The sequence below is a fragment of the Perognathus longimembris genome, chromosome 1 (assembly GCF_023159225.1).
Source record: "Perognathus longimembris pacificus isolate PPM17 chromosome 1, ASM2315922v1, whole genome shotgun sequence".
Classification (NCBI taxonomy): Eukaryota; Metazoa; Chordata; class Mammalia; order Rodentia; family Heteromyidae; genus Perognathus; species Perognathus longimembris.
In genome coordinates, this window is record NC_063161.1 from 38,166,340 (window position 1) to 38,192,867 (window position 26,528).

The window sequence follows — 26,528 nt, forward strand, 5'->3', positions numbered from 1 at the left end:
CTTCATCATTCTACTCATTGCTCAATCACCTGCCAGAATGATATTTTTTGTTATCCTTCTTCTAACAGCCCCAAGGACATCAGGGTCCTCTTAATCATGCAGTATTCATTCTTTTTCCTTGATGAAATCATAGACATTGACTGTCACCTTTTGCAGATTTCAATCTTCTCTCTGTCTCAGGTCATCTTATGAGATGATATGAATACCATTTAGCTCTTATGTATTTCCTCTTTTTCCTCTTCCTCCAGTTCGTAAATTTAGCAAATTTTAAAGGCTCAATTCTTTGCTTCTTGTTTTTTCCCTTTTATTCTGTCTCCTGTGGAGAAGCTTTAATTTTGTTCCTCTGACTTTCAGTGTATACTCAAAGGCAATAAATCCAGAGAACAACAAAGCAGAGCAGAGTATAGAGAGAACAGAGAGGAAAGCATTAAATCTTGAGAAATCTTGTACCCTGTACATGCTTTAGTGTCTAATAGTATTGCATCTTAGGAAATAATTTCCCTTGTCAAAGAGTTCAAAAGTCAAATGAATCTATACATTTGACAGAGTTGCAAGAAGATCACACTCAAGTCCACTTGCATAGCTCTAAATTAATGTGGGCTCTGGGAGCTAGGATAGACACCAACTTTTCCTTTGCTTCAAATCTAGAATTCAATATGTTTATGGATAAAATGTAAGTTAGGCTGTGAATGGTGATACGGTATTGTAATCAAGCACTCGGGAGGATCTCAATTTGAATTTAGCCTTTACAACATAGTGAGACTGTCTTTAAAAACAAAATAAAAGGGAGATAAGGCTAACAGTTCCATAAATTACCTCTTACTTGTGTAGTTTATGATGAGTCCTTCAGCACTGGGATTAAAGCAGAAGAAATCCTAAATGTGGGGTCTTAAAATAATAGTAAATATTAAAAGAAAAACAGTGATATTAAGGACCAGAGAAAAAGGATGTTTTAGAATATAATTTACTGTAGAAATTAACCTGCTTTTAAAAATAGCTTTTAGGCATCTTAAGAATACTATTAAGATGCTGAAGATGAGTGAAAGATGAGTGGCCTAAAGGGAAAAATACATTGGAGTAGAAAGAAAATCTAGCTGAGCAAAAATTGGAAATGAAAAATCAAGTATATGAGATGACAAAAGTAAATTTTCATTGGATTAAGTGAGAAATAGAGTTAACAGAGTAGATCAGATAGTCAATCATAGGAGGATAATCTTATAGAAGGACATCCATGTGAAGGGAAAGTGAGCAGGTGGTGGATGGAGAAGGATTGGGATTTAAGATCTATCTATGTTGGGATTTGGGAACAAGACTAGTTTTCTCTTCTAAATATCCTTACAAGCTTTTCAGTTACACAGAACTCAGGATAGCTTCTGAAAGGTGGGCATTAGAGTTGAACTTAGAATGTAGATTTACCTTTTTGCTACTATAACAAATACCTTAAATACCTAACTTAAAAGGAAGAATGAGGGGACTGGGGAATATGGCTTAGTGGCCCTGGTTTCAATTGCTTAGTAGCACATAAACAGAAAAGGCAAGAAATGGCACTGTGGCTCAAGTGGAGAGTGCTAGCCTTGAGCAAAAGAAGTCTAGGAACAGTGCCCAGGCACTGAGTTCAACCCTCAGGACTGGCAAAATAAAAAAAGGAAGAATGGTGTATTTTGGCTCATAGTGTCATCAGTTTTAGTCCAGGCTCACTTGGCCTTTTTGCTTTTTGCCTGTGGTGGCACACAGTTCATCAAGGAGTGGGCATGTGCTTCAGGAGACTGCTCACATCATGACATCCAAAAATGAAAGAAAGAGAGACACTAGGGAGCCAAGGTTTCAATATACACTTTGAGGTTTGTCCACACAATGACAACTTACTTTCCCTAGAAGCCACCTCTTAAAAGCTCTACTACCTCCTAACATCACTGTACATTGGAGAAATGTCTTAACCCACAGTTCTTTGAGAGACATTTAATATCCAAATGATAGCAATGGACAATAGTTGATCAGGCAGATGTGGAAGAAGAATGACAGTGGTAGCTTGGATAAAGATATGTTGGCAAGATAGTGTGCTATATGTATTTATTATTCAAAAAAATTAAGTACCATCCATATGTGAAGTACCAGTTTTGATGTGATCAATTAAAAATGGAAAAGAACTGTTTCTTTTTGGAACTCATGTTCAAAAGAGTGAGAGGGAGTTAGATAATAGAAAAGGAATATATACTTATATGTGGCAATTCATATGGTGATATGTTTTAAGAAGGAAACAAATCAGATACGTAGAGAAACTGGAGAAGAGGGACCCATTTAGATGGAGTGGTTTCATCTGAGACAGAGAACGGGATGAAATCAGCCATGCAAGAGTTAGAAAATCCTTCTAGAGGGAATGAATAACATACAATGGCACTTTGGGTGGGCCTGTTCCAGAAATGCTCTGTAACTCCTGTAAGCGCTGAAAATTATCTGAACTTGTACTTTCAGTTCTTATTTTCTCACAAAGGTCGAAAGAAGAAACTGGAGAGAATACTAGTTTTCAGAATGATAATGAAGTTGGTTCAGTTCTCAGCTCTCCCAGAAACTATCTTCAGGATGTTGGGAAAGTTATTTAAGCTCCATGTTTGTTCTTTTATCTGGGATGTGTGGGCTATAGACTGTGCTGTGTGTTTGTGCTTGGGTAAACATACCATCTGTCCCTGGGGATACACAGTGGGGTGCCAAGAGCAGTCAATCCAGAGCCATGGTGTCTACTCATACTAGATTTTGTGGGCTATTAATTTCCCTCAGGGCTTGGGAAAATGTGTATATAAATATTTTGCACTAGAATGCAAAATTCTTTTGCATTTTTAAGATTAAGAAGTCAAGTGCCAAGAGATTTAATGCTTTTGACAAGGTACTTTGGGCACTGTGTCCATACTCATGAAAATCATACTTCCCACATTAATTTCAGTGGAAAAGTTTCAGAAGAATGAACTGCACAATCTCTACAGTTTTCCCAGCAGCGATTCTGTGATCCATGATTCTTTAAAAAAAACAACAACTCTTCATGCTTTGGTTATTATTAACATTTCTTCCTTCTGCACATGAATGAATCATCAAATATAGATTGTTTTACATTGCTTTTAATTCAAAGGAATTCTTTTCTAATTCAAGGAAAGAACTTTAAGACCAAACACTTAGAAGTGTTTTGGAGGCTATCAACACCAAAGTCAGAAAGACATTAACTCTCACACATGCTTATGTATCCATCACATTGTATTTATGCCCAGAGGCCAGGTTGTGCCAGACAGTGTTCTCTGGGAATTTAGTTCTGCTCTTTTGTGTGTTGCCATTTTTTTCAAGTTGTTTTCTGTCCTAGTCACAAGATAATTGCCACCAACAGCAACATTTGTTCCTAATCATACTGGAAGTAATGGCTTGTTCCCTACCCATAGACTGACAATCCATCCCTCCAGGCTGACTGAGTAATTTAGGTCATGTACTCACTCTGAACCATTATCATGAAGGCTAATAAGAAGATCATAAGAATAGGCTGTGTCATGCAGCCTTGCAGTTGCTCAAACTGGAAGGTAGAATACCTTAACTAAACGATGACTCAGGTAGGAAAGAGGAAGAAAGAGTATGGCTATTCATTGGACTGTTCATTCAGTCCTACAAGGTGAACGTCTACAAAAATAACTAGAGATGTTTTAATGATGGGATCTAAGTTGTGGTTTACTGGCCTCATCTAAGCTTTATGGATGAGCAGTTCCCTTCTTGTGAATACATTTAAGTAATTGTACAAAGGAGGTGCCATTTAACAAAGCAGTTTATGAATGCAATGTATCTTGATTAGTGTTACCCCTTCACAAGCCTCATCCTCTTTGGCCTCCCCCTTCCCTTACTCTTCTTAATTTTGTGGTATATATTATGAGTTCTTGACTGCATTTCTCCTCTCATCTTTCCTTCTTTATTGGTCTACGCCTCTCCTCTGTCCCCCTCCCTTGCAAGTATCCATTTCCTGGTGTTTATTTTATTGGACTATACTTTGTTATTTTACAAAATTATACTATTTGAGCTTATCATAGTTTCTACTAACTTCAGTTGATTCATTCTTTTTTTGGCCAGTCCTGGGCCTTGGAGTCAGGGACTGAGCACTGTCCCTGGCTTCTTCCCGCTCAAGGCTAGCACTCTGCCACTTGAGCCGCTTCTGGCCGTTTTCTGTATATGTGGTGCTGGGGAATCGAACCTAGGGCCTCGTGTATCCGAGGCAGGCACTCTTGCCACTAGGCTATATCCCCAGCCCCAGTTGATTCGTTCTTAACCACCTGCAGACTACCCAGTGTGTTTACTCACAGGTTTATAGGCACATTCTAGCTACTCAAAATGAGGAAAACCAGGTAACCTTTGTTTCTCTTTGTCTGATTTACATCAATTAATATAATTTTTTCCAAGTCTTTCCATATCCTTAGGAATGGATTTTGACTACATTTTAAGAACTTAAACCCATACATTGGAAACATAAACAAAAGTTAATGCTAGCTATGAGAATGACAGAGAATGTACGCATTGATTTTATTGACCTTAATCACCTTAAGAACTAGATGTAATAGGGGACTTGTTTCACTACATTGTTCAGTCTCTCTATTTTACTTCTCTCCTCTCTCTTTTTTTGTGTTTCTTCAGCCACTTTATTTATTTATTTATTTAGTTTGTTGGTTGGTTGGTTGTGGGGCTTGAACTCAGGGCCTAGGCTCTGTCTCTGAGCTCTTTAGTTCAAGGCCAGCACTCTAGCACTTTAAGCCATAGTGCCTATTCCAGTTGTTGACTGGGGACTTTTCTGCCCAGGCTGGCTTTGACCTGTGATCCTCAGATCTCAGCCTCCTGAGTAGCTAGGATTACAAGTGTGAGCTACCAGTGCCTAACTTAAAAAAATTTATTGTAATTTTTATTGTAAAATGATGTACAGAGAAGTTACAGTCAGGTAGTGAGTACATTTCTTTTTTAACAGTGTTTCCTCTTCCCTTGTTTTCTCCTTCACAACCACCCTTCCCTGCAGGCTGTATAGTTCATTTTCAATATAGTGTCTAGTGAGTGTCACTGCCGAACTAGTTGACCCTTTCTCCCCCCACCTCTGTGCTTCTCTTTACCTTCCCCAAATCAGATAAATTTACATGCATGGTATCGCTGACACATGCTGAGCACATTCACATATTTATTTAAATAATGGTTCTTTTGAAGTCCAAATTAGTGATTTTGTAAAGATAATGAATTAACAGAGGCTTGAACAACAGGAACTTAGTGATAAGATTGAGGTAAATTTAGTCCTTTTCACTTGGAGGGTATGAGTAGGTAATAAAAGACTTGATTTCAGGAAAGCTGTGAAGCCTTGATGTAATATGACAAGTTGGAATAGTGTACATGCCCTAATAGAGTTTTTCGTCTTGAAAATATTTAATATGGCACCTAACATGTAGTGCGAATTCAGTAAATAATTGATGAATGAATGAATGCTGTGCTTTCTAATTAGATTTGGGAGACTAATATGATTACATTAAATACTTCATATCCCACTGTGCCTTTATTTACTTATTCTTTTCCTTGCTTTTAGAAGTATGATTTGTGGTCATATTACTACTTTGTTATTTTAATGGAGAACTATATTTCTAATGGAAAAATATAATCTAGTAAAATGTGCTTTGATTCAGTACTCCATACTAAACAAGAGCCACATTCTTTCGAGCACACACACATTGATGTTGTATGTAGTATAGTTGTCTTCTTGTGTCTGAGAGAATAAAACCTCAAGCTTAATAAAGTGATGATTAAAATCATACAAAATATTTGAGACCCTACTGAAGAAATATTTGAAAGACCTCTAATCCAGCATTTCTGTTTCGCAGATGAGAACATGTAAGCCCAGAGATGCTGGACAATGCCTGGAAGATTCTATGCTATGAAGTGGTAGAGGCAGAACATGAACTCAGGTTTCTCAACTGTACTGGGTCAAAGGGCTGAACAGTACAGGCTAAGTGAGAGCAGCAGGTTTAGTTTGAAAGTTAGATTTCAGACAATAGCTAGCTTTCAACTATGGGCGTCTTGTAAATCTTGAATAGACCTTTATTTAGCTAATGGGCCATTTGGAATAAGAAAAAAGTTATAATAGTCTACTTAGGTGGTAAGAACATTATTACATGTAGAAAAATCGAAGTTATTGTCGGTGGAACTGGTACTGACTATAGAACACTGAAAAATTTAAACAAAAGCTTCTCATTGACTCAGAGTTATATTGAGAGATAATGACTGCTAACACTGAGGGAGGAAATATTTCTTTGAGAATGACGCTGTATTTTAGTTGGCTTTGTTGAGAAATGTCTATATTCACCTCTTAAAATACATGTCATTATGATTCCTATATTAATATGTCTGACAAGCTTAGTCTATTGAGTAATTTAGTAGGATTCATACTTTCCATACCATTCTCATTGTTCAGAATTTTTGAAACATTTTTGACTGCAATATACAAGGCTTTAGAGTCCTCTCCAGGATCAGAAATTCCTGACATCCCTGTCCTCTCCATGTGACTTCAGATAAATGGAAATTGAATGTGGTCACCCACACTTCTGTATAATGTAAGAGGGATGCTTCATAATATTTCTCATTTCCCATATATGCTTGAGCATGTACCTGTATTTCTTTTTGTCCTTTTCAGTATATTTACTACTTTCCATATTTAACTCATGGAAGATTAGGTAGTTTATATGCTGGTTAGCAGTCCACCCTAGTCCCATTCAGTTGCTACTTCCAAACTGTTTTACTCCTAAGCATGAATGTGTTTGTGTGGACTTCTTTTTACCCATTAAATAACTCTCTGAGTTTTGTATATGGATGCCGATTTAAAATTCCTTTTGGCATTGTTTGCTGAACTTATGCATAGATTTCATTTCTTATTCACGTATTATTTGCTTAAACATTCTCCTTGTGAATGTCATCTACCTACGTTTTCAAAATCTGTTAGAAGAATGAGTCTTGAATCTGATCATCGCTTTTCAAATGATGTATCACTAATATTCGTATTTGAATGAGGTATTCTAATTTTGTATATACAATATTCTTATTATATACATGACTTCTCATTTGTTTTGTGAAATCCCTTGACATTCTTACCCATTCCAATACAAAATCTGCAAAGTACTTTCCTAAGAAGGTTTTAGAAATTCTACTATTCTATGTTCATATGACTGGAGAAGACAAGAAGAAATTCAGGAAAGGTGGCTGCCTCTTTCATCTGAAGATATGTCTCTAGAGAAATCACAGTCTTTCTTCTTTGGCTTCAGATATAGACCATTTTTATTTTTCAAGGATTTCCCTAGATTTTTAAATGGAATTTGTTAAATATAGGTCATTTATTAACTGTTTACCTAATGTCCACTGTGTGCCAAGCTTTTGTCACTGTAGAAGTTTGCTCAATGAGATGTGGGCTTCATCAAAATAGGAACTAGCAATGGCTTGGTGCTTCCTATATTCTAGGCATTGTGTTTAAATACCCCCAAAGGGTATGGTATTTCATTTAATTCTTTCAAAAGACCAACAATCATTCCAATTTTATAGATGGTGAATTGAAGTTAAGACAGGGTTAGAGACCTTCCAAGACTTCTCAGTAAGTGGATAGCAGAGCTGGGTTTCCAATCATGACTTCTGAAATGAGAGTCTGGGCTCTGGACTCATGCTGACTGATAGCACAAGTGGTGAATGGGTTTGGTGGAGTGAGCTATGACGGCCATTATCTGATGCTTTCTATACTCCTCACCCCAAACACACCAGAGTTAAAGGTGAAATCTGCTGATAGGTGTGTGTGTGTGTGTGTGTGTGTGTGTGTGTGTGTGCATATGCGTGTGTGAGAGAGAGTAATGAGGTTGGTGGGAAGTTGAGACTGTGTATGAATTCTTGCTTTTACTTGTAGACTCCTTCTTGGAGTAGGTGTTGATTTAGAGTCTGAGATATAATGCCAGGCATTTCCAAGGAATTTGTTGATGCTGTTGACAGTGACTTAGTGGGCATCAAACTGCCAAGTAAAGTTCAGTGTTTTAGGAAAACATTTAAAAAAAAAAAAACAGAGTCAAAGGGCTGTAATCCCCGGACTTCCCTGAGTTAAGCAGTATCCATAAAGCAAAGACATGGACAAGACTGGGAATATACTACAGAAAGAATTGACTGGATTGTGGACGGACTTTACCCTCCTTCCTTTTCTCCTACTCACTATTTGGAATATGGAAATGATAGCCAACTACAGCAGTTATGTCATGTCTATGAAATGGCTTCAAGGATAGGAGGTGTGACCAAAAGGAAGAAACAACAAGATCATTGATGACTTATTTAGATACAAACCCTGACTACCTACATCAAGACTTCTGCTACATGAGAACAAGACAAACTTGTATTGTCAAGTTGCTAGTATCTTGGGTCCCTATTACTAGCAGTTGAAACTAATCCCAATTGATAAAAAATAATTATTAGATGCTTGCTCTTTTTTTCTTCCCTAGGGCAAGACTTGTGCCATGTAAAATGCTTTGGGGTTACTGATGTGTTCTAGAGGCTGGGAAGCTGGAAATACTTTTTAAAAAGTGTTTATTGCTGATGGTTTTGTGTATTTGTTAATTGGTTTTCTGCATTATTTTCCAAAAAGAATTTCACAGTGGCTGGTTCTTCTTATGAACAGTTGGTCTCTAAAGGAAATATAAACCAGCTACATTCTTATAGATAAGGTAAAACAAACACTTTTGAAGCAAAAACTTTTTTCATGGTAATAATTTTTATATCTCTATCCCTGGCATCTGTGGTCTCTTCTGCGAACCCAAGTGATGAGAGTAGCAGAGTTCCTAATAGCTACTTCATAGTTGCAAAAGAAGAAGTGAAAGATGTCTGCAATCGTATCATATCAAAGAGGAACATTCAGAGTAGAGGATTAGGCAGTACTTTTCTTTCTATGGAAATGATTTTTTGATCATTTCTGGGCCTTCTGGTGGAGATTCCAATGTCTCTGGATGGTTTTAAGCAGATTAAGATGGAACCATGATTGACTATGCTATGTCCTGTTCCCCAGAGTACAGATGGATGAATTTATAAAGGTAGTGCCACCTGTTGATTCCTGAGTTTCTGGGGTTCCAAAGCAGGAATGTTAGCACTGGAAGGATTCAGTACACAACACTCCGAGGTGCTCAGAACTACAACCAAAGGACAATAAATGGCTTAGGAGTCTGGCCATGGACTTGTCTGAGCCTCTGGCCACCCATGTATTCTCAGATGACTCAGTGGGTTTTTTATTTTTGTTTTTATTTGTTAGTATAGAAGAGCCACAATGCATGAGATCCTTCAGTATTTTGTGTGGACTCTCACATGGGGTTTAAGGCAGTTGACACATGGAGGATTTATGGGAAACAGTTTTCTTGGCTATTCCAGCTGTCTCCCAGAATGACATATCAGGTTGTAGGCTATCCTAGCATTTTCTTTGCTATTATAAACAGTTCTCTGAACAGAAAGGTTTGGATGTATTATTTCCCTCAGGGTGGGAAGTGATGTCTCATGACTGGTAACAAAGGCACACAGATCACCTGCCTTCAGTGGTCACATTGGGGCACTGCATTTCTCAGCGGTGTGAATTTAATTTCCTGTCATTGGGATGGCTGTGTTCAGAAGCTCTATTGTGCCATCCCAAATGAAAGGGAGTGACAGGATGTGTACTGGCCTCATGTTACAATTCTGTCAGGGGAAAGCCAAAGAATTTCTTTTATGCTCTGTTCCAGTGAATGTACTACATAGTTTCATTCCCATGGTTTAGTGTAGGATGGAGGCATTGTGAGGGTAGGGAAGATTTTCCAAATCAGTGGGAGTTGTTGTGAGACAGCAGTAGTATTTAGCAACCCAGGGTAGGCACAGAAAGAAATCAATGGTATTGAAGTTATTTTTTTTAAATATGGAACATCTGGATAAGATAGCTGAAAAAAAATGGAAAACTTTTTAGAGGTCTGGACTTATTAAAGGTTGTTTATCTTCTATTATTTAATTATTTAGTTTTTTCCATAGAATTATGACAATATTAAGAGCAATCAGTGATTGGGAGGTGATTTTTTAAGCAGATACCAAAAGTTTCCTCATGGATTCTTCCCCTCTCCTCCCCATCAATTCCTCAATGGTATTTTTCAGTTAGGACAAATTGTCTTAGCATCTCTGAGAGTCACAGTACAGTACCAAGTGCTCTTTGGAGCTTTTGGTATATAGATGTGATTGTGGGTTCTTAGAAGACGCTTTGGGTAATTAGGTGATCATCATTGTAATGTAGTTGATGGAGAGGACCAGAAATAAATCCAGAAGACATAATGGTGTGGATTTAGGTGGAAGAGAGCATGGCTTGACAGTGCTGGGCAGTGGAGAATTTGATATTTAATACTAAGTAATCAAAGTTGGCAATTTTTAAGATTAAATTTTTCTTACCTCATTCTAATGCTTTAACATTTTAAAATCAATACATAATAATGGTACACATTTATGGAGTACATGTTACTATTTCAATATATTTATGTAATGTAAAATGATCCAATCAGGTTAACAGGCATATCTGTCACCTCAAACATTGATCCTCTTTTAATGATGAACTATTCAATCTATTCTCTGCTAGATGCTTTGAAATGTACAGTAAATTACAGCTTACTATAGTTACCCTATTGTTTTATAGAACACTAGGCCTTACTGAAATATAATTTGTACCCTTTCACCAAGCTATTCTTATTTCTCCTTCTTCTTACCACATTGTAACCTCTGATAACCATGCCTCTTTACTTTTATGAGAATCTCTTTTAGAACATCATCTAACTTGTTTTGTCAGTTTTGGGGCTTTAACTTAGGGTCTGGGTGCTGTCCCCTGAGAGCTTCTGTTCAAGGGTAGTGCTGTACCACTTTGAGCCACAACTCTATTTATGGTTTTCTGGTGATTAATTGGAACTTATAATCTCATTTACTGCTCAGGCTGGCTTTGAACTGCGATCCTCAGATCTTAGCCTTCGATCCTTAGCTAGGATTACAGGCATGAGCTATCAGCTCCCAGCTTCAGATAATTCTTGATAAGCCTTAATATTTATGATTGGTTTGATTTATTTATGATTTTAATTATTGATATTACCATTCATATGATTTATATTTTCTTATATCTACAGCTTTTTTACTTATTCAGATGTCACTATATCCTACTTTAGTGACTAGGAGGAATATACACTATGACACATTTTACTACTTTATCTCACTTTCTATTCCCTTTCACTAAAATGGGTAACATAGGTGATTTCTTTTTTGTTTGTTTGGATAAAAAAATCATCTCGAACCAAATTCTTGCTTCACCTCACTGGTGTCATTGAGGTACCTCCCTTTACATCATTAGGAAGCAGATGATAGCCTATTATGTAAGCTAAAGTAAGAGAGAATGAGGTAATGAAAGAGCAAACACATTCTTGTTGTTTAGAAAAGAAAATGGAGTTACAGAGAAAGAATTTACAAATTTTTCTCCAGCACTACCTAGAGGGCAGGTGTTCTGATTATTAATGAGTCATCTCACTCTTTACATAAAAATATCCCCAAGGTAGAGAATCAGGCTACTGCCATTCAGGTTCCCTAAGGAGGATGATAATCTTTGTTCTACTCTGCTCTCACCAAGCCAGCTGGCAACTGCTAACTTTGCTTCTAGGTGAACACTCTCCCATGACAACCCCTAAGATGGATAGGGTCCATAAAGATGGGCACTTTAGTTCTTGAGCCAAACAGAATCTTTCACTTACACAGTTGATGGATTAAAGCTTTAAATAGGCTTCTTCATTAGAATATAGTGAATCCATTCCTTCATACCTATCATAACCTGTGGGGATGTAAACCACTGCTTTCCGAAGCTCATGGTGGATGCTGAAATACTTGTGGATTTTTTACATGCTATTTAAGGTTATCCAAAAGCATGAAATTAAGCCTAAATGGTAAGATTCTGTGACATTTGTATTAATGTATTTTTAGCGTGCATTTTACATCTTTATACAGTGTCTACACCTTGTAGGATTAATGATATTCTGGGACATTTAAGGGGGAGTTACCAGATGAAGACTGGTATTTAAATTAAATCTTAACATTTTCTTTCAGTTTATCTTGATGATATCATTATTTCATGGGAGAGCTAGAATAAATAATAAGGAACTTTTATAAAAATGTGAAAGGATAATTTTTTTTGCCTGACAAGGTAACATTCTTGCTGGTACATTTCTTAGTTATTGTCTAGAAACATTTTAATACAATGAAACTAAAATTTGAATTAGAGGAAAGTAAAGAATTTTAAAAACATACATTTGGAAATAACATTTTTTGGTCTGATAGGTAATATATTCAACTTGATGAGACCATAGGATGCCCAGATATTTATTCAAACATTCTTCTGGTGTTTTTGTGATTAACATTTAAATCAGTAGACTGGATAAAGTAATATTTATTGCCTTCTTTAGTGAGGATGAGTTGCATTCAGTCAGTTGAATAATATAAAAGTATTAACCCCAAGTGAAGGAAATTTCTCTTGTCTAACTGCTTGTGAACTGGGCTATCAGATTTTTCCTGCTTTTGGACTTAATCTGAAATACTGATTCTTCCTGGATTTCAAGTCCACTAGCTTCTTGCCTGTGGCCATAGCACTTATTCTGCCTGGTTCTCAGTCCTTTGGACTCAAACTGCAAAGGAACCTTTTATTGTACTCTGGTTCCAGCTTGCCAATTCACATTGCACATCTTGGGATTTGTCAGCTTACACAAGTGTGAACCACTTTCTTATAGTAAAGTTCACATTCTCTCTCATTCTGTGAGTCTCTGTCCTCTTTGAGTCTTTCTCCTCTGAATTTCCCTCCTTCCCTCCTTCTTTGCTGCCTTTTTTTCCCCTTCCTCCCTTACTATTACCTTGTTTCACTGGTGAATCCTGATTGATACAGTGGGACTAAGTAGTTTGGGTTCAAAAATATCAGGAAAAGATAATGAAATAATTTGAAAATTACAAACACTAGGGGGAACCTTATATAAAATGACTTAATTTATTCTGTTTATGTTTTCTAGAATATCTGATTTAAAAAGCATGATGCTGAGAAAGCAAAGAATGGAAATAATGTTTTTAAAGTTTTTAAGGACATTCTTTAATGTCTAGTGGCTGAAATTAATGCTGTAAATTTCCTATCTGGTATTTTTTTTAAGGTGTTGAATAAATAATGTCAAAGTGAAGCCATGCACTTAGTATATACTAAAATAAAATTATTTCTTTGCCTCCTGTTTATCAATTAATGTCATATTAATTTTAATATCATGAAAATGCAATTATGAAGCCTAATTCATTGTTGACATGCATTGTGGCATAGTTTTACCTTAAGTAATTCTGAATACATCTGCTTAATAAAACTTTTCTCGTGGTTTAACCCATTAGTAGTTAATTCTTTGATTAAAGAAATTTCCTTCACATGTTTGGACAACAACTGTTTCTCTTTGTCATGTAGCATGACTGTATTTGAAATAAGTGTGTTAGGAAATGTTAGAGATTGTTGGTTATTGATTTTGTTGCTTTGGATATTGATTAGAATGGCAACACATGAACATATCTTAAAGTACTGCTTTGGTGGTAAAAGTATGGAAAGGTAAAACTAAACATAGGCAAAGTATACATGAAAAACTTATGAATATTTAAAAATATATGGGATGCTTTTCTATTTTTTCCAGCACTGGGCTATGAAGTCCTTCATGTTTTGTGCTTGCTGGTTCTTTACCACTTGAATAATCCTTTGCACATAGCCCAAATTCCTAGTCCTTTCTTTGCTTTATTTTTTGGTGCCAGTGCTTAGGGCCTGGGTGCTGTTCCTGAGCTTTTTTGGCACAAGGCTAGCACACTGTCACTTGAACCATAACTCCACTTCTAGCTTTTTGGTAAAATTTATTGGAGATAAGAATCTCATACACTTTCTTGCCCAGGCTGGCTTTGTACCATTATTCTCAGATCTCAGCCTTCTGAGTAGTAGTAGCTAGGATTGCAGGTATGAGCCACCACTGCTTGGCTCTTTGCTTTATTTTTGAATCAGCACTCTCTCACATTTATATCTAGGCTGGCCTGGACATTGTTACTTCCACTTATAGTTCCAGTAGCTGGTATGACAGATGTGCCCCTCCATACCTAGCTTTATTGGTTGATATGAGAGTTTTTTGTGTTATTTGCCTGTGCTGGTTTAGGACCACAATCCTCCCAAGTAGCTAGGATTACAGGTATGAGACAAGGACATCTGGAAGGCATTCTTAAAATTTTAAATTAATTAGTTAATTAATTTAAGATGAGATCTTGCTATGTAACTCAGCTGGCCTTGAATTTATAATCCTCCTGCCTCAGCCTCCCAACTGCTTGGCATTGGCCACTATGTCCAATGTTGGATGTAATTTTTAAGAATAAAGTAGTGTATTAGACAATTTTTAGTCATGATGATATATCTGAGCAAAACAACTTAAGTGAGGAGGATTTATTTGAGTTCTTGTTTTTAGAGATATCTCAGCCTATCATGTGGAAAAGAAAATGGTGGAATAAAGCAGTTTCCATCATGCTGGCCATGAAGCAGTGATAAAGGGACTAGGTATGCTCTTTGAAGACAGCCCCTAGGGATCTACTTCCTCAGTCAAGGCCCCACCTTCTAAAGTTTCTGTCATTTCCAAAAAATAGCACTAGTAGCTCAGGATCAACCCTTCAACACATGAACCTATGAGGAACATTTCATATTCACATCATAGCAGTAGTCTCTTCTCGTTAAACACAGCAAATCCTCTACATGTGTTATGGACTGGTAAAAAGTAGATAACAATTTTGGATCATTTGTTTGGAAAAAACTGTCTAGCATACCAACCAAAGAAAAAAATGTACATTGTAATTTCATGTATAAAACTGTATCCCTAGTGCTATAAGATATCTTGTACTGAATAAAGTTAATTTTAAAAAGCAACAAAATTAGGATGTTTCTTAACCATATTTAGAAAGATAATAGAGTAATACATTTCCATCCTAGTCAAAGAGTGTAGTACCAGAAACACATTCTTTTTTTCCTTAAGGTATTTATATTTTGCTTGAGGCTTTGGAAGTTCTTGGGTTTCTTGACTGTTCACTCCCCGCTCGCAATGTGGCTCCTGCAAGACTTTTACAAGAAATAGAATGAAAAAGAAAAAAAATTTAATTCTAAATTCTAATTTTTAAAACTCTTTAAGCAACATTGGAATGTGAGGATTCCAAGTGTTGGTATGTGCATTTTTGCTTTCTTTTTTTTAATTGTTGTTTTTGTTTCTTTGTGTTTTGATTTTTTTTTTAGCATGAAAAACACATTTACAGCATATTAGCAGCTTCTGAAGGAGGCTCTGGGAGGCAACTGCTGAGACTGTTGTCTGTATAAAATCAGGACTTCCCAGGGGAGTTGAGATCTGCATGCCTAAACCTGATTAGGTAGAAAGTATGCATGGGTGGAGGGTAACAGGAAAGCAGAATTCTCTCTCTCTCTCAAATGCTCCACATAGGGTTACCTTAGCCTGAAGGGCCCCTCACCTGGCATTCCAGCCTGAGAGGGAAGATATATGGATACCTTCCTTTCCCTGCATGAACTTGGCCTAAGATACTGCATGTGAGTCTTTGGCCTTTAATTTGAATGAAAAACATTTCATTTGTGACTTTCCTTTGCATTAGGCATTCTTAACACATCAATTTTATATTTTAGGTAGAGATGAGCATACCTTAGAGCATTGGCTCTACAATATGGACGTGTGTGTGTGTGTGTGTGTGTGTGTGTGTGTGTGTGTGTGTGTGTGTGTGTGTTGGGGGAGGGGAACTTGCAGGTCACTTCTGGCATCACCAGTTTTTCACAAAGCACTCCTATGAGAAATGAGTTCTGAGCCTTTCCTCTATATTTGCTTCCAGTATGGATTGTTAATAGGCACTTAGTAGCCTGAGGGTGGTACTAGGTTTTACTCTTGTATCAATCCAGTGGCTAACCTGATGTCTGGGTCTAACTCATTAGACTTGCTCAGTTGAGCAGCAAGACCATTTCTGAAAACAATCCTGAGTAGTCAGATTTGGGTTTCTGCAAGTTTATTGCTCAGCATAGAGGATGCAGGTCCATCTCATCCACCCATTTAATCTATTTCTCCTTAACTGGAATACCCAACATAGAGAAGCTTCACAGTTGGATTATCTGCGCCATCTCCGGAACCTGCCTGGTGACTAATGATGGACAGCATATCCATTCTCTCACACTGCCTAGTTTCCACCCACACCCAGTGACTGATGAGAACACAGACTATGTGTGATTCCCACCCTCTCTCTATAGCACTCTCCTTTGTTACAATATAATCTTCCTCTTCTTCTCCACCCCCTCCCCCCCAAAGTTGCTAGCTCCTTGTCTAGACAGTTCTATATTTTGTCTCCAGATGGCTTTGTCTGGGAAGTTCATAGGCTTTCCTATTGCTACCCCAGGATGCGTGGCAATTATGCCCTTCATTCTCACGAAGTTAGTTACTGCAGTTAATAGGCGTTTGCCAATAAGTAGGCATTTGCCAAAAAGAAAATGACAGCATTTTCCTCACTTAGAGAATTTGCTGGGATGGTTATTGCTGTTAGTGATAATAGCCCTCCATTTGATGCATGTCAGTTGGGCATATTCTGGCCAGCTAAGGTTTCTATTGGCTTTTATGTCCGATATGCACTCTATTTGCCAGCCAAGGTACCTGGATTTTTAGAAATGATTTCCCTCATGACCAAGCAAGTTAGAAAACACAAAAGTGGGCCACCCAGAATCATGCTTTATGTCTCATAAAATAAGAAGCTCCCCTCCCCCACCCCACCGGCTTAATCTTATTTTAACTCAGCTTTCTGATTAGTTCCCCTGCAATGACTTCATATTGCTTGTATTTCTCCTGCCAAAGTGCATGTAGATTCTTTAGTTGTCATGTTTTGGAAGTTTTGTTTTTATTATCTTTCAAATGTTGTATACATTGTAAACTACAAAACTGTCACCAAGACAGATTGGACTTGGAGGATGGTCCTTATATGCTGTGACTTGATGTATCAGCCGTGAGTTCTGTGGTGTACTGGAATCCAGCTCCAAGATTTTAAACTGTTTTTCTCTTCAAAATGTACTGTTGGGTAGATTCAAACATATACCCATTTGTTTGTGATGTGCTTTCTTTGGATGAAGAAAGCAGACCTGAAACTAAGACACAAAGAACATACTACTGTCACTGCTGATGTAGTAAAAGTTTTGGCATCTGACAGCTATATTAATATCTATAGTCACATTTATAATTAGCAAATGAAGTAGAAAAGATGAAGATGGAAGTAGAATTTGTAACAACACAACTCATATCCATCACAATAAAAAACTTACAAATTTCATGTCATATAAATTCTGTGCAATTTGAAGCAATAAAGTAGTAGATTTTAAAATTTCTTCTCTAGTAATATATCTCTTACCTGTTTGACTTTATCTATGGAAAGCATTTGGAGAAGGGATTCACATTTCAATTACCTGGAATAAATACACATTTATATATCAATTTCCCACATATAATGACAATAATTTAAGGTCTTTTAATTTGTAGATTCTTGACCCATATACTTATGAAATAATTTTTGTACATTTTAAGTGCAAGGCCTTGAAATCAAACCTCAGTCCAAAAAAGGAGGTGATGGTAGTGGAAGAGGAGGAGAAGGAGGAGGAGGAGGAGGAGAAAAGAGTATCAGCTTTACCTGTATTGTTAACAACAACAAATTAGGCAGAAAATCTGGAAGCATTTCTTTCATTACTAAGGCTAATATTAATGACTATTGCCTACAAGTTTTTTGAGAAAGGTATCTTAGATCATATTAAAATCAATTACTTTTTACAATTTGCTATCTTCACAGTAAGAAAAATGATAAAGTGTGGCAATATGAAAAAGGTCTCCTTAAGTTCTCCTAGTTGCCTTCATGGTCTATAGAATATTTCTCAGTGGCTAAGCAAGGATGGTAATAGTACTAGTTTCATAGGAAGATTCTAAGAATTTAATGAGACCACAGTCAGTTTGGGCTGTTATCATAATTGGGCCCATGCTTGTAATGATCCTTCAAAACCAGTGTTTACATACCACTTTGATGCCAGGAATGAAAAGGAATTATCTACTGACAGACTAGTTTTCATATCAAACGGTTTAAATCATACAATATGTAAATGTCCTTCTATTTGAATTTATCTTACCATTACAGTTCCTGGAATCATGACTTGAATGACGTGATGTAATTGAATAGAAAAAGTTCTTCTTTAGGCTGAAAACATTGGATTTCCTTCTTCAGCTTTGGGAAGTGTTGATCTTGTTGCATTAATATTTTAATGAGCAGCTTAATATAAATATGCTATTTTCTTAATTATAATGTAATTATAATACCATATAATACATTTTTAATAATTTCCCAACAATGATAAAAACAATGTCTGTTTCACTCAGTTGTCTGTGGACATATTTTCAAGATAATTTGAGGAAGAACTTTGAGGAGGCAATGATGATACAATCCAGGCATTTATTGGAATGGGTCTGGGATTGCTTTTTTTGGTTGTTGTTATCTTTTGGCTGAAGTGGTAACACTTGTTTCTAAAACATTATTGAGTTCTGGTGATATTTCCCCAATTGCATCCCATGTGACAGTCTTGCAAGATGCTCCAAGACATGGGACATGGTTTCTGGGTAAGTTTACTGCACATTGTGCACATTGTATGTCTACTTTTGTAGTTCTGCACTGCATATTAGCTATTAAAAGCTCTAGGAAGCTTTGTCATAAAAAACACAGCAAGAAAAAATATTCTTTGATATGATATTCTAGAGCTTCAAACAAGAATAATTTTCAAGAGCTGGAGTAGAATCAAAGCTGTTGATGAGGCTGAGTTTGGTTGTGGATGCTGCTGTGGCTGACATACTTTCACAAGGAACTGTTATGTAATTTTTCAGCTTGTAAAATGGATTGTAAGTTTGGTGCTTTCGTATTTGGTATGGAAAGTGCTTCATTTAGACATGAATATAAGATACCTCTAGGATAGGCTGTTTCTGTAGTTTACACTTGAGGTACCACTTGCATACCATTTCTAATATGCTACAATAGTCTCAACTCAGGATAGAAGTAAAGAAACTAGTAGCCTTGGTTTTTCTATTAAGTTCTGCTCATAAACTAGTGATCCCAAGAGAGATGTGTTTCTTGGCTTCTTCAAGATATCCATCCATAAAAATACCCTTAACAAATGACATTCATGGTACTCTCATATTTAATTGAAGATTGAAGCAATACATAATATTGTTAGGATTTTTAGTTTTAATTTTCAACCGCATATTTTGATGAAAACATGGTATTGCTAAATGTCCTTTCCTTGAATTTCTTTGATGCATACTTTTTGAAAAATTCTCCTTATAATTTAGTGCTAAAATATTTTTCCTACAAGAAGGTGAATATTTTATCTTATCAAATAAATCAAGTACAATTAACTCTCCTTTCATGTTTCCTTTTTTATTTTTGTCTAGGTAGGCTGCCAAGATCAAAGTCAAATTTAATACACATTATAGTAATATCTATGCATGACTTAAAAAAGGCATATATTTCCTTGAAAGCAGATTCGAGGTTAAAACTGAAACACATTTCTTATGCAAAACCTGTACTCAGAAAATATACATTCAATTTTAAGTGATGATTTTTAATAGAAATAAAGCTATGTGTGTAATAGCTTTCACACTGGACTTCATGCCTCATTCTCCTTTATATATAGCTGGATTCTTGTATACAGAATTGGGATTAAAAAGAAACATGAAAGTATCTTCTAACATTAAGTATGCAAAGCATAATGTATCTTGCTAGTTTTCTGTAAGTTCACTTATTAAAAATATATTAGTCCTTGCCCTTTAGCATAGTATTTGGCACTTTGTAGGTAGTTACTACAGGTTTGTGGAATGGATGAATTTATGAGTGGTTTCAATTGCCTTTTAGATCCCTGCCCCCGCTCCTTTGTACGTCCAGTAAGTAAGAGATAGAAGTAGAGCTGTCTTGGTTATGTAAAATTCTAGGGCCCTTAGTCCTTGATGTAGCTCTAAGTTCCCTCTTGAGAGTGAGAGCCACACTGGTCCATGACTTTAAACTAAGAAGACTTCTTCAATTTAATATGTTTTTTATTCTTTTAGAGACAGGGTCTTTCTCCATAGCCTAAGCTGTTTAGAAGTTACTGTTGCCCAGGCTAGTCTCAAACTCATGATTCCTCCTGTCTTACCTTCCTAAATTGCTAAGATTTTAGGCATATGCCACCACATTGGAATTTTAGTTTACTTTTAAAATTTGTAATATTGTGATATATGATCTCCACATTTCCAGTTTCCTTTGCATTTTATGGAATCCTAAAATAGAAAACAATGTGAAGCTGTCCCCTAAAGATAGAAATAAGTTCTACTGTGAGGCCTGGATTAGGGGGAGGATAGAATGAGGGAGTGAGGGGAAGAGAAAGACAGAGAGAAAGACAATGTAGACAAAAGTCTAGAAAGAGAGAATAAAGAACATGAATGACAGGAAGAGAGGAACAAGATGGCTCCTTGGCATGAATGTCTCCTTCCAGAAAAGAAATATTCATAATTAATGTGCTTCTGTGTCTGGAGTTGCATGTACTGCCTGTGTAGTCATCACAGTTAATAGTGCTTTTCAACCTTGTGAGTCTAAAAGAAATTTTAATGAAATATATGGGCCAGAGGCTAGGAGAATATTGTGATGGATGATGTTTTGCTGACATTAGATGAGATGAGACACTGAAGTTGTAGAAATGAGACCATTTAGATGCTGTTAGTTTAAGGAAAGTCTTTAATCCTATTGGTGTGAGATTTGAAATATTTTCTAGACATGGTCTTTTAGAGTTTGGTTCGTCTAATATGAAGAGAAATAGTCTAGGGTAAAAGAGATGGTAGAAAGAGTAGATAGAAGAGGGGCTAACGTGGAAAAAGAGAGCCTTGGTTTTCACCTCCACATCACCAGCTTTTTAAAATGTAATCACTTGGATGAATGAAGCCCTTTGTCTGGCACCATATAAACATCAATTGGATGTGAGAAGAACAGAACCTGAAGAGTAGACTGTGAAGGTGTCATTGATGACACACAACAAGGTTGGAGAAGAAGGTTTCAACTGGCCATGTGAATTGATGATAAAACATCCTGGTTGCAACGTTATATAAACTGATTTTAGGATGAAACATTTTTTGCACATGGAATGATTTTCAAAATCCTTATCAGTCTGGAACAGATGAATTCCTTATTTGTCTGAACCATCCTAATTTAGCATTCACCCCAAGCTGTCTGCTTCACCTCCATCTTCCTCTCAGTACATGACCTTCGCTCCTCCATCACAGACAGGATTGGAAGGGCTTCATGACTGGAGCCAAACAGGCTATGCATGGTGGCAGTGGAGGAAGTACAGGAGTTCATGTCACTAGGTGTTAAATGTGCTAACAGAGGAAGTGAGTGATTACAAGGACAAAGAGAAAGAATGAGGTGAAAGGTGAAAACAAAGTAAGTTAGCAAGGAATGTAAAAATAAGTCAGTAAATAAACTGTCTTAAAAAATTAAAAACAATAAAAGAAAATTGCAAAAATATTGAAAACTGTGTGAAGAAAGAATAAAGAGATGATTAGTTAGTGCTTGTACCATATAAAGTCTCAGCACCTTCACTGAGGGGTAGCATTATTACCTGGGGCAATCCAGTGGCACTTCAGGCTTCCCTTGGGTCCTCTCAAATCTCATGGTTGTTTTCAGGACAAAGGTTTGAGGTGGTCAGTTTCAGAGCAAACATTGCCCTTTGCTTATACCTGCAGTGAAGCATTTTCTTACCTGAAAGTGTTTGCAGCTGCTGTCTTTATTTGAAAGGGGAGATAGCTGTAAATGTGCCAACCTCTCTTGGCCAAAGCTCCATCTTGCTTATTCCCCTTGATCTAGGAACTCAGTGTCCTTTCTATGCAACCCCTGTACCCTACAGACTATATTCTGATCTCACTCATTTCTTATGGACAAACTATGAAGGTAGTTTTCAATATATAATACTCTCTCTTCAGATCATATTAATACAGTCTTTCTCATTACTGTTCTGAAATGATTCTCACAAAGGTCACCCATGATTAAAAAAAAAAACATGCATAGGAACAGATTGTATGAATCCTTTCTTAATGCATCCTATTTCACTTCTCTGTGGGAAGAAACACCTCCTGGAAATTCTCTCTATCCCTAATTCCTGTAAGGAAATTTTCTCAAAACTTTCTGTGTTCGGTGGTTCAGTCTGCCTTGGATCCTCTTTTGTTTCCTGCCACTCAAGTCCTGCATGCCCCTCTTCTCCTGTCCTGTTGCTAAGCTGTGTTCTTCAATCTTATGAATCTCATGTTCTGGTGGGGTTTGAGATTGAATGGTACAAACATCTGTAGTTTCAGTTAAGATCAATACATTTAGAAACCATAAATCTGGACATTTTATTTCCTCGCAGATTCAATTCATTACACAAATAATATTAAAGTAGGGCAGAAGCCAAGGGATTATGAATTGTAGGGTAGCCTATACTACATAGTAAGACCTGTCTCCGTAAACCAAGGACATGGGGTGTAACTCAGTTGAAGGTTTATTGCCTAACATGTGAAAGCCCTGGGGTTGGATCTTCAACACTACAAAATAAAATAAGGTAAAATAAAATGCCATAAAAATTACTTCACAGAAGTTTAACATAGTTCTTATGATCTTCATAAATACTGAAGTTTTGAGAAGAAACTAATCTCCTAAAATATTTATTCTTACTTTTGGTATGCCACGTTTGCTGATGTTCTAATCCTCATCAATTTGTAGGGCAAATCAACAATGTTTGTGCCACCTTGTATCTGTGAACCTTTATATATCTTTTTCTTAGGTTGGCAAGACTTCTTTTACTTGCTCCAGCCATTCTTCCCCTAAATAACTCAGAAAATAAATGGAATTGATTGCTATAGAATTGACTATCAGTCTGTTGTTTTTCCATCCCTATTTTTCCTTCTTTCTTTTTTTCTTGAAATTTCTTGTCATATATGCATCTGGCAGTTTCTCTCTTCCCTGTCTCATCCATTCTGCCTTCTTCACAATATCACTTTCTATCAACTGTCTCAGTAATTTGAAATTACTGGAGTGTGACAAGTGTTCCTGAATTAGCATCTTATGTCTGCTTTTCCTCCTTGGAGCACTATTGCTCTCACCTTTACCTGATTGATCTCCAGGTATTACTCAAAGGTCAACCTTCTGCTATTTCCTTAAGGGAACCTCCCCTGACCTCTTATAAAAGGTGAAATTTTGTTTGCTGATTGTTACCCTGCCCTCCTTGCCTTCTCTTTGAAGTTCTCAATATTGTCATCATGTTGTGTGTGTGTGTGTGTGTGTGTGTGTGTGTGTGCGCGCGTGCGCGCATGTGTGCATGCATGCATGCTCAGGTACCAGAGCTTAAACTTCAGGCCTCATGTTCTTGTTTGACGTTTTCACTCCACTACTTGAGCCACACCTCCTTTTCCAGTCCCTCTGCCCCACCCCAGGTTAATTGGAGATACAAGTCTGTTAGACTTTTCTGTCCAGGCTAACTTTGAAACATGATCCTCAGAGATCAGCCTCCAGGATAGCTAGAATTACAGGTGTGAGCCACCAGCACTCAGCTTGTTTAATATCTCATTAAATATCTCCATAAAAGTGGAGACCATTTCTCTCTTGTTTAAGACCCCCAAGGTTTGACATCTTTCCACTACTATAAACTTATATTGAGTTGATGAGATGTAAACAAAAATCCTATATTCTCCTTCTAGTCCATTTCAAATGCCGTCTTCCTGCAAAAGCCACCCATCTAGCAAAAACTACTTCCTTCATTGAACCTACTAATTCCAATATAGTAGTTTAAAAGTTGATTAGTATAGATATGAAGAGCTCACTAAAGACAAGGGATGAAGGAAGAACTTTAATGGAAGAAAAGAAACTAAAGAGACTGGTAACCAAATACAGTTTGTAGGAGTGAGAGTCCTTGGATAAAAAATTGATAAAGCCAAGTGTGTGATTTTTTTAAAAATAGAATTATACCAAGGTCAGTTTTAAATAGTTGACATGAAGGTTATGGGAGATATTAACATTGGAGCAAGCAGAGGGATAGATTCATGGGAACCTTTTATGCAATATTTGGAACTTTTCTTAAATGTTTTTCAAAATGAAATGTTAAAAATTAAATTAGGAGCTTCCACAGATAATATGTCTTAATATTTAGCTTCCCACTCCCCCTAACATTGTTCAGTGTAGTCAGTGTTCAAAAACCACCAAATTAATTTGTTCTTGCTTACTCCCACTTTGAATATTTGCTGTCTATGTTGTCTTATTTTTCTTCCTCTCTCACCTAGAGACAGCCTAGCTCCTTTAGGGAGGTTCTGGTCCCAGAGTGCTTGAGAGGATAGCATTCTGCATTTTGGTGCAATAGAACTATAATACATCTATCAACAGCACCACACTAGAATGTGAGAATGAAGCGATGTGCTCAAGAAAAATGGTCTAAAAAAATGCAGATTACAGTACATTTCCTGATATTTCAGTTAAACTTCTAATTGATCATCTTTTTCAATTTTCTTTTTTTTTTTTTTTTTTTTGCCAGTCCTGGGGCTTGGACTCAGGGCCTGAGCACTGTCCCTGGCTTCTTTTTGCTCAAGGCTAGCACTCTGCCACTTGAGCCACAGCGCCACTTCTGGCCATTTTCTGTATATGTGGTGCTGGGGAATCGAACCCAGGGCGTCATGTATATGAGGCAGGCACTCTTGCCACTAGGCCATATCCCCAGCCCCTTTTTCAATTTTCTAAACAAATGAATGCAGCCTTTTATGTTTCACACGTTGAGACTTAGTCACATTTCCATTAATAGCATCTCACCTCAAAATTTGTGTCTCTCTAAAATGTTTTAAGCAGATAAAAGGGCATTTTTATCCCAATGAATTGCGACAGAAATCTAAAACACTAACTTTTATTAAGATAACATGAAAAAGTTGAAAAATAAGTTTAAACCTTAGAAATATTGTAAACACCTTTCTGAGCATTTTGAAGAGCGTTCTAAACTTAGTTCATTGCCTTAAAATGACTGGATAATAACACATGCAATTAATAAATGCTTTATCAAGACTTTCTAATTAGCTGAAATTTAAAGAAAGGTTTCCTAAAGGTAGAATCCTTTATAGAAATTTAGGGTCCATGTGAAATTATTTTCTTCTTGCTTATAAAAACCTTTGAATTACAATTAGTCTCTATTGAACACATAGTTTCCATTTCAATCATAGCTGACTAGTCATTTGCTTTTTATAAGCCATGTATTACTAACAACAGAGTTAAGATTGCTTTAGCAAAGAAAAGCCTTTTTCTGCTTCTCAACTTTTTCCCTAGAGCTCATTGCTACACATAGCTCCCTAGCCATGTTTCTTTATGGCATTTATTACCCGTGTGTTAAGGTGCTCATATTGCACACACACAAGCATCCATATTTGGAAAATAGGGGAGCTTGGAATAGAGGCTTGCTACAATGCAAGAAAGCACCTTTCTATACTCTTGTTCCTTTAGCATGCAATTCAGATAACTGGATGGGGGACAATTTCAGCTAAAATTCAATTACCAAAGAAAAAATATACTTGGACATGATTAATTAAATGGAACTCTAAACATTTACACAATAAGACAAGAAGAAGATATCCTTGGGAGAGGATCTCAAGGGCTCAATAGCTATGTGCATATGATCAGATAAAATTGGCTCAATAGCTGTGCGCATATGATCATATAAAATTGGCTCAATAGCTATGCACATATGATCATATAAAATGATGCTTATCGAAATGAACTCCAAGAAATGGAAACAAGAGATTTTTGGTTGTACTGTTTTCAGTCCTTTTTTTCCCCTTCTGTTTTTTCCCTCCCTCTGTTGCTGTTTTTTATTTCTGTACCCTTTGTCTTATGCATAAGTTTATCTGATTTGAAAAGGGGAGGGGGAAGCACAGGAAGTGGTAGGACAAAGGGTGAACTAATTTATTAGCAATTCTCACTAGACACTATGTTGGAAATGAACTATACAGGTTGAGGGGGAGGAGGGTTGTGAGGGGAAACTGAGAGAAAATGAGGGAGGGTATGGCATTGTTTATAAAGAAATATACTCACTACCTGACTTATGGAACTGTAACCCCCCACCCCCTGTACATCACCTTTATAATAAAACAAAAGCAAAAAGAAAATCAGGAGCCTTCAGTTTTCATCTTAATCTCTTAAGAATGTTAGTTACTGAGTACCCAAAAGTTGCTTGGTTTTTGAAGCATTGTAAATGCTTTTTTTTGAATAATTACTTATTTATTGTCAAAGTGATGTACAGAGAGAGGGGTTACAGTTTCATAGGTAAGGCAGTGGGTACATTTCTTGTACAATTTTGAGCTAATTGG

At 36.7% G+C, this 26,528-nt stretch overlaps 1 protein-coding gene and 1 long non-coding RNA gene across 2 annotated transcripts in view; both read left to right on the forward strand.

The window, feature by feature from the left end:
* The window catches only part of Grip1 (glutamate receptor interacting protein 1), a 574,087-nt gene that overhangs the window by 119,449 nt on the left and 428,110 nt on the right, over nucleotides 1-26,528 (forward strand). The window lies entirely within an intron of this gene.
* LOC125361601 lies at nucleotides 1,226-25,467 on the forward strand. The gene is made up of 3 exons (XR_007212969.1): nucleotides 1,226-2,310; nucleotides 10,869-10,875; nucleotides 25,457-25,467. It is a non-coding gene; the product is annotated as an uncharacterized LOC125361601 (long non-coding RNA).